The sequence below is a fragment of the Rhagoletis zephyria genome, unplaced genomic scaffold, assembly GCF_001687245.7.
Source record: "Rhagoletis zephyria isolate East Lansing unplaced genomic scaffold, Rhagoletis_zephyria_1.1 Rzeph_scaffold_00148, whole genome shotgun sequence".
Classification (NCBI taxonomy): Eukaryota; Metazoa; Arthropoda; class Insecta; order Diptera; family Tephritidae; genus Rhagoletis; species Rhagoletis zephyria.
This window is the reverse complement of record NW_016157232.1, coordinates 4205-21506: the sequence shown is the minus strand read 5'-3', so window position 1 is coordinate 21506 and position 17302 is coordinate 4205. Positions and strand designations below refer to the sequence as shown.

General features: G+C 39.4%; 1 protein-coding gene across 5 annotated transcripts in view; it reads right to left on the bottom strand.

Moving 5' to 3' along the window:
• Positions 1 to 16643, bottom strand: part of Not11 (CCR4-NOT transcription complex subunit 11) — a 131544-nt gene extending 114901 nt beyond the window's left edge. For 2 of the 5 annotated variants that reach the window (XM_017638965.1, XM_017638985.1), the window contains exon 1: positions 16278 to 16315. The gene's annotated coding sequence lies outside the window, so the exon portion shown is untranslated. Of the gene's footprint in view, positions 1 to 1505; positions 1526 to 16277; positions 16316 to 16564 lie in introns of those variants that run through there. The other 3 variants (XM_017638973.1, XM_017638992.1, XM_017638978.1) reach the window with 3 other exon arrangements.
• Between the last annotated feature and the right edge of the window lie 659 nt (positions 16644 to 17302).

Genomic DNA, 17302 nt, shown 5'->3' with positions numbered 1-17302 from the left:
GGTGTGTGTGTATGTGTGAATGTTCGGTTTAAATCGTGCTCTTATTTATTCATTGTACATAAATAAAGAAATATATGCGTATTATTACGGAATCGGTCATTTGGCAAGGAAGAAAGATACAAAAGGACCCAAATTAGGAAAATGGTTTCAAATAAGTTGCGGTGTTGAATTTATCAGTGAAACCTAAAGTTCAATAGAAGGTTAAAGCGCGAATATCAAAAGTTATACGAGCTTAGTTAACTGTTTTGATTTTCATAGTCTTAGTGAATACGATAACCAAGGGCTCTATAAGAAGCCTAGCCACCAAAATCGCAACCTGGATCTTGAGGTAAGTCCTACATTGCATATTTGACACCTTGAGTATACATACATACTTACATGTACCTGTATACACCTAGGTACACATCGGACAAGGTCGTCAAAGGTGACACAACTCATAATTTGGCATTTTTGAAATTATGCACTAAAAATGTACACAGAGCTTTTATGTACCTTTCAACAAAAGCTGGAGTAAATCTTTGGTATGATTTGTTGAAAAAAAAACCTAAGGAAAGGTCTTCCTTTCCCATATGATCAGCATGTGCTAAGAAAAAGTTTGTCGCATTTTCGGACGAACGGGTAATTTTGAGTTGTATCTCTTTTGAAGACGGGGTGCGATTTGTGGCTAATTTTGTGCAAAAATTATGTAAAAATCAACCATAGGAACAAATACGTTCGAATTGACGTATATAGATCTATGAATGCCCATTGAAATTTCGTTTTATTGATTGCAGGTCGCCTGCTGAGACAGCCAAAGAGCCTCCTTTCTTTTTATGGCGGCGACGGGAGCCTAAATCCTGCCAAGCACGGGCGACAATTTATGAGATACATAAAAAGCTGACTCCCATATGTATGTCTACAAGTAAATGGCTACATCCACCTGCGCCATATAACCCCCTACAGCACGCATCCAAGCGCAACAACAAATAGCGAGACGTATGTAAACAACACTAGCAGCCGGAAATCAGCGTGTACACCGACATACATACATACTTCGGTATAAATACATAAGTGCACTTGAAAGAGCCAAAGCAGGTCTAGACTCTAGAGGCCTATATTTAAGCGCTTCTAACATGGCTAAGGGATACCGCAAATAATAACAACGTCGTCAGGGACAGCTGTTTCAGCTAATCCGGCCTCTACAGGTCAACGGCCACAGAACATATGTGTGGATTCCGTTGAACAGTGAAGAAGAGCATTACAGCGGATGAGCAGAAAAATAGAGAGGAGCATACAATCAGCGACACTATTGTCTACAGAGCGGAGCTAGGGAGAACAGAGGAGACAGACCAAAGCATACACCACCGATCAGCAGCAGCGCCCGGAGCAAAATTCCAGCTTTGTTTTAGGGTTATCTTATGGTAGTTTTTGTACATCTGTACACATGTAAGAGGGGCATACATACATATAGATTAGGAGAATTGTTTTTCTCTTGCGTTGGGCGAATTGTCTTGGGTTTTACTTACCGTTTAGTTATTATCTTTATTTCATTTACACATACCTAAAATTTTGAGTAATTGCATTATTTCTTTGTATTTAGCGTAGAATAATTTCTGAAGTGTGTTTGGTAACTTTTGATTTTTTTACAATTACTCATTTCGTTAGGTATAATCACACAACTTTTTTCATTTGATTTTATCCACCTTATTATTTATGGATATACATATATATAGGCAGATATTTATATAATTTTGTTTTGAATTCAGCACTTTTTCGTTTCGCCACCTACACATATTTATTAGTTTTTTTTCCAATTTAGGCACTCTGTATTTTGCTACATAGTTACACTTGGATTTTGACGTAGTTGTCTAAAGTTTTTTATTAATATTCGCGTGTTTGGCCCATATTTCATTTGGTTTAATATCATAATTCATTTCATTTCTGCTCTAACTTAAATTTCGTTGCTTAATTTTTGGGCTATTCTTATCAGGTTTTTATTATTTCCACGTTTGCGTTCTGACCCGCTCGTTGCCCCGAAACGAGTGTTAACGCTTCTACGGGAGTAACAGGTCGAAGCCTCAGCATCGCGGCTGAAGGCGAACACATATATGTATGTAAATCTTAGGATAATTGTATGTTAGGTTTCTAATTCTCCAAACAGGTTCTCAACAGAGTGCTGGCGCCATCATTCCTGGAGATCAAGCTGAGTGCGAACTTTACCTATATTCATTATATACATACATATATAAATATGTATATATTAGGGATGTCGGAAAAACATCGATACATCGAAAATATCGATGTTTTGCTTCGATGCATGGAAAATTTTCCACTCAATGTATAAATAGTCGATGTATCGATGCATCGATGTATCGATGTTTTTTGAAAACTGACATCTACGGTACATCATTCCAGTTTTTCAATTGTTAAAAAAAAAGAAGTGAATTTGGCCAAAAAATTTAAATGGTTGCAAGAATTCCCGTTAGAAACATAATTAGCTCAGTTGCAGTAATTTATTTAAAATTTTCTACAACTTTGCTAATAACATATTTTGTTATGAAACATTATCTGAAAAATCCTATGCAAATCGATGCATCGATGTATGCCCTTCGATGCATCGAAAAATATCGATGTACATTTCGATGCATCGAATCAAAGAAAAACATCGATGTATTTTTACCACTGACATCCCTAATATATATATATTTACATACGTACATGCACATTAGGTGCAAATAAGTACGCTATTACATAAAGACGTACCTATCCATTGATTTATCAGCGCGAGTTTTGTTGTAAATTTTAAATTTAGCCATGATAATTGAATTTCGGTGATGAATTAATATGTTGGATTCTGTTTAGGGGAAGAACCAGATAAGTTGGCAATAGGGTACGTGGATCAAAATTTGAGTTTGGTGTTAGGAGTTAATAGACATTAAGATAAATATCACCGCGTAGGTAAAGTTAAATATTGAATTTTAGAGGTTGAGTTTTAGAGCTAAATATAAGATTTTTAATTTGAGTTTTAGAATTAAATATTGGATCTTTGAATTTGATGTTTTGAGTTATTTAAGTGTTGGATTTTTATTGTAATTAGGGTTAAATTTCTTATGTAATAATAACGTGAGGAAAAAAAGGGATTAAATGGTTTGAGGTTGATTTTGTTTAAGTGGTGGATTGTAGCGATGAACTGCTAAGCACGAAATTTTTGGTGTGGGTGTTGCGCTTGTGCAGCAGAGCGGAAGTGGGCGTGTACTAACGTTGACAATGACTGCATAATGACGGACTTATAGATAGACGGACTGATGTCAGGGTAGGGAGCGTTGTAAAGTAGGTAAGGAGTCACGACAACGCCCAAGGCTTCGCGAGAAATTCGCGTAGAAGAAGGGTGGGATGACTCCACTTGACAGGACAGGACAGGACCATTTCTTCATTTGTTGCTTTCCCTTTGTTTCGTTCCTTCCTTCGTATTTTCTGTAGTCATCTCTACTAGTACACTAAGTGAGAGGCATGAATAACTTTTTGTTAATGTAGTTAACAGCAAGGCAGGCGGAAATGACCCACCCCGACGACGAGCTAGCTNAAATTTTTCAGCATCAACATGCATATTCCGTCAGGACCCATGGCTTTGGAGGCTTTCGCCTTCCACATGTTGTTGGCAGTTTGTGCAGCCTTCTGGTTACTCGACGCTTGGCTTTGTCCGCCGGAGGATGCAGTATGAACTGCCGGCTAAAATAGCTCGCGCATCTCTCCGGGTCCGATAAGCATGGTAGCCGAAGAAATTTCGACTCTGTCGTCATGCTTCGTCGGAATGGACAGTGACCTCACGGTTGACCAAAGCTTACTCACACCAGAGGTAAAGTTACAGGTCTTCAGGTGCTCTTTCCACTTCTTCCGCTTATGTACGTTCACTAGTTGCCGAGTCTCCGCGTTGAGATCCCTGATACGGGATCTCCAGGATCGGCCTGACGAAGGCTGTCACGCTCATCGNGTAGCGATGAACTGCTAAGCACGAAATTTTTGGTGTGGGTGTTGCGCTTGTGCAGCAGAGCGGAAGTGGGCGTGTACTAACGTTGACAATGACTGCATAATGACGGACTTATACATAGACGGACTGATGTCAGGGTAGGGAGCGTTGTAAAGTAGGTAAGGAGTCACGACAACGCCCAAGGCTTCGCGTGAAATTCGCGTAGAAGAAGGGTGGGATGACTCCACTTGACAGGACAGGACAGGACCATTTCTTCATTTGTTGCTTTCCCTTTGTTTCGTTCCTTCCTTCGTATTTTCTGTAGTCATCTCTACTAGTACACTAAGTGAGAGGCATGAATAACTTTTTGTTAATGTAGTTAACAGCAAGGCAGGCGGAAATGACCCACCCCGACGACGAGCTAGCTTGGGATGCAAGCATGCCTGCATGCCGCCTCGCCTGGCTCGACCATGTTGCTACATTACAAATATCTTGTCGATTTTAACTTTCTGCTTCCTGGTGCTCAAATAACTGTTTAGCAGCTTTACCTCATTTTCACCAATTCCAAAATACTAAACTTTTCACACAGAAGACTTTGGTTGACAGAGTCAAATGCTTTGGAAAAATCGAACAGGCATAGAAGTTTTGAGTGACCTTGATCAAACTCCTGACGGATATCGTCCAGTACTTTGGTGACGGCAGTCGAGCAAGAATGACCAGCTCTAAAACCGGATTGAAGCGGATAGAGGACTTTCTAGTATACTTTTTTTGAGTATGTACTTTTATAGCCCATTAAATTCTACTTTAATAAAATGCATGTTTGATGTTGCTAAAAACTCGTTGATTTTTAATATTTATTTTTTTCTGACTTACACATTTTTCCCATTGAAATAAAATTTCGAATACAATTTGTTAGGAAAAAAATGCGTAATAGTCAGAAAAAAATTTAAATCAACGCGATTTTTTCGCAACTTCAAATTTGCTCTTTATTATTTAGATGAAACTTTGCAGATTTTTTATAATTTGTGCACAAAGTTTGNTGTTTAGCGGAGGCAAAGTCGGTTGGTTTATCTATCGAGATGACTATGGTGNTCCACTTGACAGGACAGGACAGGACCATTTCTTCATTTGTTGCTTTCCCTTTGTTTCGTTCCTTCCTTCGTATTTTCTGTAGTCATCTCTACTAGTACACTAAGTGAGAGGCATGAATAACTTTTTGTTAATGTAGTTAACAGCAAGGCAGGCGGAAATGACCCACCCCGACGACGAGCTAGCTTGGGATGCAAGCATGCCTGCATGCCGCCTCGCCTGGCTCGACCATGTTGCTACATTACAAATATCTTGTCGATTTTAACTTTCTGCTTCCTGGTGCTCAAATAACTGTTTAGCAGCTTTACCTCATTTTCACCAATTCCAAAATACTAAACTTTTCACACAGAAGACTTTGGTTGACAGAGTCAAATGCTTTGGAAAAATCGAACAGGCATAGAAGTTTTGAGTGACCTTGATCAAACTCCTGACGGATATCGTCCAGTACTTTGGTGACGGCAGTCGAGCAAGAATGACCAGCTCTAAAACCGGATTGAAGCGGATAGAGGACTTTCTAGTATACTTTTTTTGAGTATGTACTTTTATAGCCCATTAAATTCTACTTTAATAAAATGCATGTTTGATGTTGCTAAAAACTCGTTGATTTTTAATATTTATTTTTTTCTGACTTACACATTTTTCCCATTGAAATAAAATTTCGAATACAATTTGTTAGGAAAAAAATGCGTAATAGTCAGAAAAAAATTTAAATCAACGCGATTTTTTCGCAACTTCAAATTTGCTCTTTATTATTTAGATGAAACTTTGCAGATTTTTTATAATTTGTGCACAAAGTTTGAAATGTGGATTTATATGGTGTTTTTTATATACTGATTGAGTGATTGATTCATTTAGTAATAATTTGATTACTTGTAATTACATTGATACTATTTACAATAACATTGTTTTGAGCTGTCTAAACTATTTTCTCACAAATTCTATACATTTTCTTTTAAATTAGTGTATATATTTTTTTTTGGTATTGTCATTTAACATATTAAATATCTTTATAGATAGACATATTAAAAACCTTTATAGAATAAATTATTCTGTGATGACGCCTTGCCATGTTTTTGTAGTCTTATATCAGTTGCGTTTCTTAATGCATATGGCTGTACTCCTCCAACGTAGGTGACCTTCTCCGATATGTAGTCTGGCATTTTACGAACAGTGGTAAGATATACAAACATAAGTGTATTGAGTTCCAGTCTTTGCCGCACGCTCAACCATTTTAAGCATGTGCTGGACTGATGTTTACTTGTTGCATCTAAATATTATTCCCATAGCTTTATTCTGAAACTTTTGCATTCTGCCGATTTGCGCATTATTACAACATGAAAATAGTATAGTTGAACAATATTCGAAATGGGTCTTAATATCATATTGTATATTCTAATTGCATTTAGCACTGTTAAATTTTTTCGAATTCTTCTAAAGAAACCTAGCTTTTTGCCAATTTTTTACATGTATTCTCAACATGCACGTTGAACTTAATATGGTCGACTTTTTCCATTGATTGCCCGTTTATTTCTATCATTTCATCACTGTTCATATTTATTTCCATCAATTTTGTTTTCTGTTCATTTAGTTTGAGCTAATTTTTATTATTATTTATTATTTTTACACTCTAGCGGCGTTTCACCTGTGCTATATATTAGAGTATCATTGGCGTATAACATAATTTTGCTGTTTTTTAAACCATTGATCCTTGCGGGGTGACTCCTATATCTACACTTATATAGTCTGATACGTATCCTTTCACTATAGTGCGTTGTGTCCTCTGTGCTAAGTATGACTTAAACCACTTAAATTTTTTATTTTGAACACCGTACATATACAATTTTTGTAGTAATATATCCCGGTAAATCGTTTCAAAAGCTTGTTTAAAATCTAGCAATAAAGCCATATGTTGAAAATTGATAAGCGTTGGCAACCATCATTTATTCCTGGGACAGTAGCAATTCTTTAAGTTAAAACAGAACGGATTTAGAATTAGCTTACGGGTGATACCGGTTTAATACCCAACGTTTTCAAGCGATTTAATAACACGTTTTAAAAAAGCGAATAAATGGACAGCGTATATAGAGCAGCGTGCAGAACGCAGGTTACCAAATTATGTAACACAATTACGGAGTATTTGAAGACTTTTACAATAAGCGCATACGCCGATGCGGGTGACGCTTTTACGGTAGAAAATACGGTGTTTACATACCTACAGCGTTTGAAAAATGCACACATAATCTCAAGCGGGGAGACGAGGCCATGCGCGCCAGCATTAAGGCTGAAGATCTCCAAAAGGAATGTGAGAGTGTAATCGAATATGATGACAGGGCTGTGACCGCTATTGCGCAATTGGAACACGTGTTAAACACTCATTTCAAAGCCAATGCTGGGGAGATAGATGGACCCACCAACGGACAGGGCGCCACCTTCGAGGAGGTACGGGAGTGTAATGGCGTTAGGTTAAAATCGTTCGAATTGAAGAAATTTGACGGGAAATTCGAGAACTGGCTTCCCTTTTGGGAGCAATTTAAGCGTGCAGAACATGAAAATCGCAAATTCTCAGCAGCCACTAAATTTAATTACCTGAACGGGGCATTGGTTGGCCAAGCAGCGGCAACTATAGCCGGATTTACGCCGAGTCTTGTTATTCAGATGCTGTATCGCTTCTCTTGGAAGAATACGGCAATACCGAAAAAATTGTGGAGAAATACCTCCAGAAGCTGATTAATTCGAAGGTTGTTNATTACCTGAACGGGGCATTGGTTGGCCAAGCAGCGGCAACGATAGCCGGATTTACGCCAACTGAGTCTTGTTATTCAGATGCTGTATCGCTTCTCTTGGAAGAATACGGCAATACCGAAAAAATTGTTGAGAAATACCTCCAGAAGTTGATTAATTTGAAGGTTGTGCATAATTCCAGCGATGTTCATGCACTACGTCAGTTGTATAACGAAATTAGTGCTATAATTAGGTCACATAGGGTTGGCGAAAATCCTCCTTGATATACCCTCCAAGCTTATTGAAAAATAAATGTTCTTTAAAACCAAATCCAGATGTAAAACCTATTATTGATCCGCCTAGGAAAATACCATTTTCATAACAGGACTCACTTAGGAAAGAGCTTAAGAGAATGATGGATCTACACGTAATTGCGCCTGTGGAAGAACCAACAGAATGAGTAAGCACCATCGTTCTTATAACTACGCCAAACGGAAATCTGCGAGTCTGTTTAGATTTTAGAAGCTGGAACAAAGCAATATTGCGTCCGCGTTTTCCTTTTCCTAACATAGACGAGTGCAGGTCTAAATTAAGCGGCTCTAAAGTATTTACCACTCTTGATGCGATACTGGATGATACCATTAGATGATTAATCATCACGGTTGTGCACATTTAACACACCTTTTGGTAGGTATAGATTTCTCCGCCTCCCATTTGGCATAAATGCAGCGCCAGAAATCTTTCATGGTGAAATGGTTAGGTTATTTGGTGATATTGAAAGCTTGCTGATCTATATAGATGATTTTATGATTTATGCATCTAGCATAGAAGAACATGATGTAATTTTGCACAAAGTTTTACAAAGAGCGAAAAATGTAGGTTTAAAACTGAATAAGCAAGTCTACTTTTTACAAAAAAGAAGTAAAATTCATTGGGCATATATTCAATGAACAAGGTATACAGCCTGACCCAGAAAAAGTTAAAGCAATTTCGGAGCTACCAGCACCGCTTTGTGTAGTAGAGTTGCAAAGATTTCTAGGGATGGTAAATTACCTGGGATCATTTATTTAAGATTTGTCGTCTAAAAACAAACACTTACGTTAGCTTTTAAAGGAGGATATACAGTGGCATTGGAACTCAAATCACGAAAGAGTTTAACTTATTAAAGAAAGAAATAACAAACACGCCAGTACTAACATATTTTGACGCAAGAAAATATTTAAGGTCTGTAGACGCTTCTAAATTCGCAGTAGGGGCTGCTATTTTTCATGAGAACAATCCAATTGCTTTTGGATCAGCATCATTAATGAAAGCACAAATTAATTACGGGCAAGAAGGAACTCTTCGCAATTCTTTATGGCTGCATAAAGTTCCACCAATATATATACGGCTTAAGAGTAGTTGTTGAGACAGATCATAAACCACTGGTATCTTTGTTTAATAAGCCTCTCTTTAAAATACCAGCCCGTCTTCAACGGTTCATGCTAAGATTGCAATGCTATGAGCTGTAAGTAGTGTATAAGCCACGGAAATTTATGTATGTAGCACATGCCTTGTCGAGAGCGCCATCAAGGGACACTGTAAAAATTGAAATTGACAATGAATCAGACTTACACTGTAATTTTCTAACATCACAAATAGTCCTACCTGAGAAATGTAATGATGAAATTGCACAAGCTACTCAAGCTGACGAAGTTTTATAGAAGGTCAAAAAGTATGTAAGAGAGGGTTGGCCGGAGAAGAAAAAGATGTAGATAAGCAAGTAATGCCTTGTNCTGCTATTTTTCATGAGAACAATCCAATTGCTTTTGGATCAGCATCATTAACGAAAGCACAAATTAATTACGGGCAAGAAGGAACTCTTCGCAATTCTTTATGGCTGCATAAAGTTCCACCAATATATATACGGCTTAAGAGTAGTTGTTGAGACAGATCATAAACCACTGGTATCTTTGTTTAATAAGCCTCTCTTTAAAATACCAGCCCGTCTTCAACGGTTCATGCTAAGATTGCAATGCTATGAGCTGTAAGTAGTGTATAAGCCACGGAAATTTATGTATGTAGCACATGCCTTGTCGAGAGCGCCATCAAGGGACACTGTAAAAATTGAAATTGACAATGAATCAGACTTACACTGTAATTTTCTAACATCACAAATAGTCCTACCTGAGAAATGTAATGATGAAATTGCACAAGCTACTCAAGCTGACGAAGTTTTAGAGAAGGTCAAAAAGTATGTAAGAGAGGGTTGGCCGGAGAAGAAAAAGATGTAGATAAGCAAGTAATGCCTTGCCATAATTGCAAAGCAGACCTTTCAGTTATTAATATTTTATATAAAAATAATAGATTCATAATCCCATTGAGCCTCCGTAAAGAGATTCTTTCATATATTCATGAAGGGCACATGGGCATACAGCGAAGTCAAAGCCTGGCACGAGATTCAGTATTTTAGCCCAATACTAACAAAGACATTTTTCACTTAATTTCGAGTCGTGGAGTTTGCATGAGGTACAGAAATTCAAACCCAAAACAGGAGTTGATGAGTCATGAGGTGGTTGCTATTCCGTGGTACAAATTGGGATGTGACTTATTTGAGTTCAATAAAAAATTATACTTACTAGTAGTTGATTACTACTCAAAATACAAGGAATAGAATGTTTGAATTTTGGGTCGTCCAGTATTAAGGTCATAATGCAATTGAAATCAATCTTTGCTCGTCATGAAGTGCCCGCCATTCTCATCACTGATAATGGCCCACCGTTCAACTCGAAAGAATTCAAACAATTTTCTGTTGAATGGACCATTCAGCATAACAAGTCGAGCCCTTACCTGCCACGGTCGAATGGGCTGGCGGAAAGATCGATTCAAACTGTTAAGAAAATGCTAAGTAAATGTCATGAGAATAAGACCGCTCCGTATACTTCACTATTACATTATAGAACTCGTAAACAAATTTTTTCCAATAAAATGCTAAAGAAATGTACATTACTTAGAAAGTACAAGTTATTACCTTTATTTTGGTATAAATATTTTATTATGATATGCTTTTGACGCTTAAGAATTCAGTGATAGTAAAAAATTTACAAGCAAGTGACAATCTTACATTTTCTGTAGTTTATTCACATAAGGTGCCCTCTTCTCCGACAACGCAGAAAGGAGAATTCTACTTTGTGCGGGTTATAATCCCTAAGTGCGGCCAAAGGCCGCCTACGCAGAAAGGTGTTCTTTCCAAAAGGTGCTCAGGCCATTTTCTTTCACAACACAGAAAGGAGAATTCTACTTATTGAGGGTTATAATCCCTAAGTGCGGCCAAAGGCCGCCTACGCAGAAAGGTGTTCATCCCATTTTTTTCGCAACACAGAAAAGAGAATTCTACTTAGTGAGGGTTATAATCCCTAAGTGGGGCCGAAGGCCACCTACGCAGAAAGGTGTTCCGCCCATTTTCTATCGCAACACAGAAAGGAGAATTCTACTTAGTGAGGGTTATAATCCCAAAGTGCGGCCGAAGGCCGCCTACGCAGAAAGGTGTTCTCTGCAAAAGGTGTTCAGCCCATTTTCTTTCGCAACACAGAAAGGAGAATTCTACTTAGTGAGGGTTATGATCCCTAAGTGCGGCCAAAGGCCGCCTACGTTTTATTTTTTTTTTTTAATATTTACTCTGTATAGTAGGGACTGAAGACATGATGTTGAATATTAAATGAAAGCTTGTTTTATATCCTATTGGATTATGAAATATTTGAATATGTTTAAAAAGGCAATTTTTAAAAAATCATGTGATTGTTTAAAATTTTTGTAACTCTTTTTAGTTAAATTTAATTTTTGCTAAAACTTTATAAGCTGTATATAACATTTGTATATCGTATTAAAGGCATTCATATTTCTATTGAATGACATCAAAAATTCTGAAATCCGTGCTTTTGTTTTTAAGATATTTGGATTTAAAAAAAATTATGAATTTGATCTTTGACCCTTGGTAACTTCTGTAGTTTTTGTTTCCCACCAAACAAAAAAAAAATATACCGTTATACTTGCTTCAAAAACCTCTATCGACGATCTTGTTCAAAATTTGTCGCCCGGTTATCGTAATCGTGCCAAATTAAGGACGAGACTTCCGGCAATATGAACTAATTATAAAACAGCAGTCGTTGACAAAAATTATTATCAGAAAGAGTTGGTAAAGTTAAGGCAAATGTCAGAAATAAATTACAATAAAACAGCAAAGACTTTAAAACCTGTACAGACAGAAGAGCATGTAATGTACAAAAAATCACCTGCATCAGTCTGGTTTCATGGTATAATCACTGATAGTACTAATGAACCAAGATCTTATGTGGTCCAAGATGCAGATGGTAGTTTGTACAGAAGAAATAGGGAACACATTTTGAAGAAACCAACTTTGAAAAAAGAATTACAAAATGTACATTTAAGAAATGAAAATTACGAAAATGATCAATATGAAAATGTACAAAAAACTATCGATACTGAAAACGTAGGCATTGAAAATGAAATCACATATGTAACCAGAAAAGGAAGAAAACTGGTAAAGCCCCAAAGATTGGAGTTGTGAACTGAATTTTTATTATTTAAAGTTATTGTATGTATATGTAGGTCAACTTCGTATTCTGTTTGTATTGATTGGAAACCACTGAAAAAGGAAGATGTTGTATAGTCCTCTTTCCGACACGTTAAGTCTTGAAAGCAATTTTTTTCGAATTCTCCTTTGTGTTTTATATTTGCTTCCACACGCGTCAACTTTAATTGAATTTAAGTCCTTGGTTCTTTAAATAGGAAGCAACGAAAAGATCAAGAGACACGAAAACTTCTTCTCACCACCTTCGCCTACGAACGAGCAGACTTGAAAGCAAGACTTGACGTGTCTGAAAGGGAACAAAAATTAAGATCTAAACATACTATTATGACTCGTTACTCTTTACTTCTACTTAACGCAACCCTGTTACTACTATTATATTATATACTTGGTATTGGCTTGTCGTCAAGTTCCACTAACGGCAGCCCTAAGAAGCGTGCAGCCTCGATAGGGTCAGTCCACAAGGACAAAAGCGTTAGGGTTGTAGGGTTTTACGGGCATACGAAGAGATGTTTCGAGTCGTGCTGGGTCCCTCCGCATGTCGGACAATCATTTGGCACATCTGCGTTTAATCTGCTCAGGTATGAGTTTAACCTGCTGCAGTAGCCAGAGCGAAGTTGGGCTATTGTGGTTCTTGTCTCCCGAGGGAGATGAAGCTCCGTCTCGTCAATGTCCGGTGGTTGTGTGCNATGTATATGTTAAATATTTCGAGCTCAACATCGCCTGACCGCATAGCAATGCCCTGGCATTCTTGGGTGGTATCCCTGCGGTCGATGTCTGCTTCGATAAGACGATACTGCACGGTGTGGTGCGTGATGAACGCTAAGCCACCACCATTATCTCGCTCGCGATCTCGATGGTGCACGTTGTAGCCGGCACAGTTCAACAAAGTTGAATTGCTGTGCAACTTCGTTTCTTGGACCGCAGCTATCAATATACCATGCCGCCACATGAAGACGGTTATCTCCTCAATCTTGCTCTGTAGCCCGTTGCAGTTAAATTGAAGGAGCTTCATGTGGTTCGGGAGACGTGTCGTGATGTGGGGTGTAAGGGATGTGTGTGTTCTTACCGCCGTTGCCTGTGTGCGCTGCTGTGATGGTTGCCGCCCTGTGGTGGTGGTGGGCGGCGTCGCAATTGACGGTTGCGACCATGCAGCGCAGCACGGTCCCTCGAAGTTCCTCGTCCAATCTCGCGTGGTGCGCAGTCCTGAACATGCCCTAAAGTGGCACCAGCAAAGGCAGGTGTTGCACTTGACTGTTGTCACATTACGGAATATCCTGGTCTGACATACCGTGCAATTGTAGGAGGAACCAGAAGTTGTTGACGGCGGCGTGTGGGTGGTGGTGCGGTTGAATGTGGTCTGTGGTCTGTCGTGGTTGTGTGCTCTATTGTGTTGCTGTGTTGTGGTGCTGTGGTGTTAGTGTGGAGCTGCTCAGGAGGACTTATATTTTCCCTGGAGGCTGCTCTATTTGAGCAGCAGGGGGCCACGAACGACGTGGTCCACTGCCGGTGTGTCCGTAGTCCTGGGCAGACTCTGAGGTGACTCCACCCCTCGCAAGCATTACACTTGACTGAGGTGGAGTTGCGGTGTAGTCGTCTCTGGCATACACAGCAGGTATAGGTTTCTGGCCCTGGGTTTGACTCGATGCCAGCCCTTAACAGATGAATACGTAGCAAATGTAGCCCTATGGACGAACAGCTTCTGAGACACTTCGCCGACCATAACGGGGTTAGATCGCCGAAACAACAGCCCCTGGTCGGGTAAAACCCGAGTCATTCCGGTACGTAGAACCGGCTGTCGTGGGAATGTCTAGGATGGTATCCCTGCAATCGATGTCTGCTTCGATAAGACGATACTGCACGGTGTTGTGCGTGATTTACGCTAGGCCTCCACCATTATCTCGCTAACGATCTCGACGGTGCACATTGTATCCGGCGCAACTCAACATTGTTGAATTGCCGTGCAGCTTCGCTATTAATATTCCGTGCCGACCCATGAAGACCGTTATCTCCTTGACCTTGCTCTGAAGTCCATTACAGTGGAATTGTAGAAAGACTGATTGTGTAAAGACTGATTTGAATGTGGGGTGTTAGTGATGTGTGTTGCCGTGCCGCCACATGCTGTGCTTGCTGCTGCTGAGGCTGTTGCCCTGTGGTGTTAGTGGTCGGCATCGCAGCTGGGGGTTGCGACCGAGCAGCGCAGCATGGGCCCTCATAGTCCCTCTTCTAGTCTCGCGTGGTGCGCAGTCTTGAGCATGCCTTAAAGTGACACCAGCAAAGGCAGGTGTTGCACTTGACTGATGTCACATTACGGAATATCCTGGACTGGCATACCGTGCAGATTGTCGGAGGTGGTGGTGCAGTTGTACCTGTGGTGTGGTCTGTTGTGTCTGTGGTATTGTCTCTTGTATTGTGTTGTGGTGCGGTTGTGTTTGTGTTGAGTTGCTCAGGCGGACTCTGTTGTGCCGTGGAGGCAACTCGATTGGCGCAGCAAGGGGCCACGTACGCAGTGCACCATTACCTGTGAGTAGTGAGGCCTGAGCAAACTCGGAGATGGCTCCACCCATAGCATGTATTGCATCTGACGGAAGTGGAGTTGTGTAATCGTCTCTGGCACACGCAGCATTTATATGTTTCTGGTCCAGGATTTGACTCAATGCCAGCCCTGAGCAGAAGTATGCGAAGAAGATGATTAGCTTGACCTTGGTTTGTCGGTCCAAACAGGAATCTATATTTACGGTTGATGGATAGCTCGTTTCCAATGGATGGTGGTGGTTGGTTGTAATTCCGTTCTTGCGAGGGCTGATGAGTGTGGTTCGCTCCGTGTCCAATTCCAAAAAGAAAGATATTTTTCTAGCCTCGTGGTATGTGACCACCGATTCTTTTATCGTATGTCAGTGTGGGCGTTTTCATAGTGGCCATGTCAATTCGTGTCTATACCGATATGCTGGTTCGTGTCTTGAATAACTATTGGTTACGTACATTCATCTGGCAATCCCCTACATTTTGAAGTTTAGCTTTGACCGTTTTGTTATGTTTACATTTATAATCGTTCTTATGTCTATTATTTGGGCAATAAAAAATAATAGATCAAAGAAGTAGCCCTATGGACGTACAACTTTTAAGGGATTTCGCCGACCTAAACGGGGTTAGATCGCCGAACAGCCCTTGGTCGGGTAAAACCCTAATCANATAGTCTCCTATGCTGACGATTATTCGATCATGGCGTCTGGGAATGGAATTGATGACTTGTGCTCGAAAGTAAACCGTTACANGGCGTCTGGGAATGGAATTGATGACTTGTGCTCGAAAGTAAACGGTTACATCTCCGAATTTTCTCGCTTCTTCACTANACGGGGTTAGATCGCCGAACAGCCCTTGGTCGGGTAAAACCCTAATCATTTCGACATGTAGAACCGGCTGTCGTGGGAATGCTCTGCAAAAGGTGTTGAGCCCCTCTTCGGCACCACAGAAAGGAGAATTCTATTTAGTGAGGGTTATAATCCTTTCTTCCTCCGCCACCCCGCCACCATCAAAAAATCGTTGTACAAATANGCAGCACTTGGGGCAAAGATAAAGAAACGTTGTTGGCAGCATACAAGGCAATTGGCCGGCCGGTTCTAAACANATTTCGACATGTAGAACCGGCTGTCGTGGGAATGCTCTGCAAAAGGTGTTCAGCCCCTCTTCGGCACCACAGAAAGGAGAATTCTATTTAGTGAGGGTTATAATCCTTTCTCCCTCCGCCACCCCGCCACCATCAAAAAATCGTTGTACAAATAAGCAAACATTTCGCAAATCAATACTTCGAATGCGACTCTTTTCTATGTAAAACAGTATTTCATTATAAAGTGAAAATTTTCAATAAAAAACCCGCGACTTTTTTACACTATTCTTGTATTCCTAATACAGTTGGTTCACGGTCCGAATTACCCTAATTTTGTTGGGTTCTTTATACTCGATGCACGTTGCTGCAAGTGTTGTAAGGGGAAAATTTTAGGATGGTAACCCCGGGAGTATGGGATTAAGGAAAATAGGGGGGGTAGAGAGGGGTCTAATAGTTGCCTATGTAAAATTTCAAAGAGCGAAACCTTATAGTTTTTAAGTAATTTGTTGTTAAAATTTGTAAATTTAACAAACTTGTATGGCACTATGTTTATTACTATTTATTTAAATCTGAACAAAACTAGAACTATTTATTTAAATCTGAACAAAAGAACCTTATGGTATTTTCCTTATAACCGTATTTTCTGTTGATCCTACTTTCACGTTTGGTTTTTAGATGTGGCAACACAGTCCTGCAAAAATATTNACCGCCCCGAACGGGGCTTAGTAGCCGCTACAACAACAACAACCAGGCTATACATAGTAAATTTTTTATGTAAAATAGGGTGCATTCCAAAACGTCAAAATACAAAGCATCAGTCTCTTTTATTTCTAAACCTGATCAGATTGTTATGCCAATTGTGCGCAACCATGGTTAGATGCTAATTTTCAACTGGGTTGCGCAAGCTGGACTTTTTCTCCTAGTGCGGTTTAGAAATAAAAGTGACTGATGCTTTGTATTTTGACGTTTCGGAATGCAGCCATACTTCCAGATAGTTGCTTCTCCTTACTCAAATGCAATGTAGTTAAAATATATTAAGGAACCATCATAAAATTAGGACTATTTTGGGATTTTTAACTTTTTGATATTTTCTTCCCCAACTTTGACTATCTATGGGTGACAAAAATGTACTGAGCTATAACTTTACATTACATAAAAAAATTGCTTATTTAATAAAGATTTCAGAAAGGTGCTACTCTTACTGTTTCGAATAGAAAAAAAAGTTATAGCCGCTTTTGTGGGCAAAGGACTGAGACACGCTAGAATGTATTTAATAGATTTAAATTTAAGTAGCTCTTGTTACCGGCCAATGACATGCTAAATAGTACAAATGTACATTGTTACCAGCTCC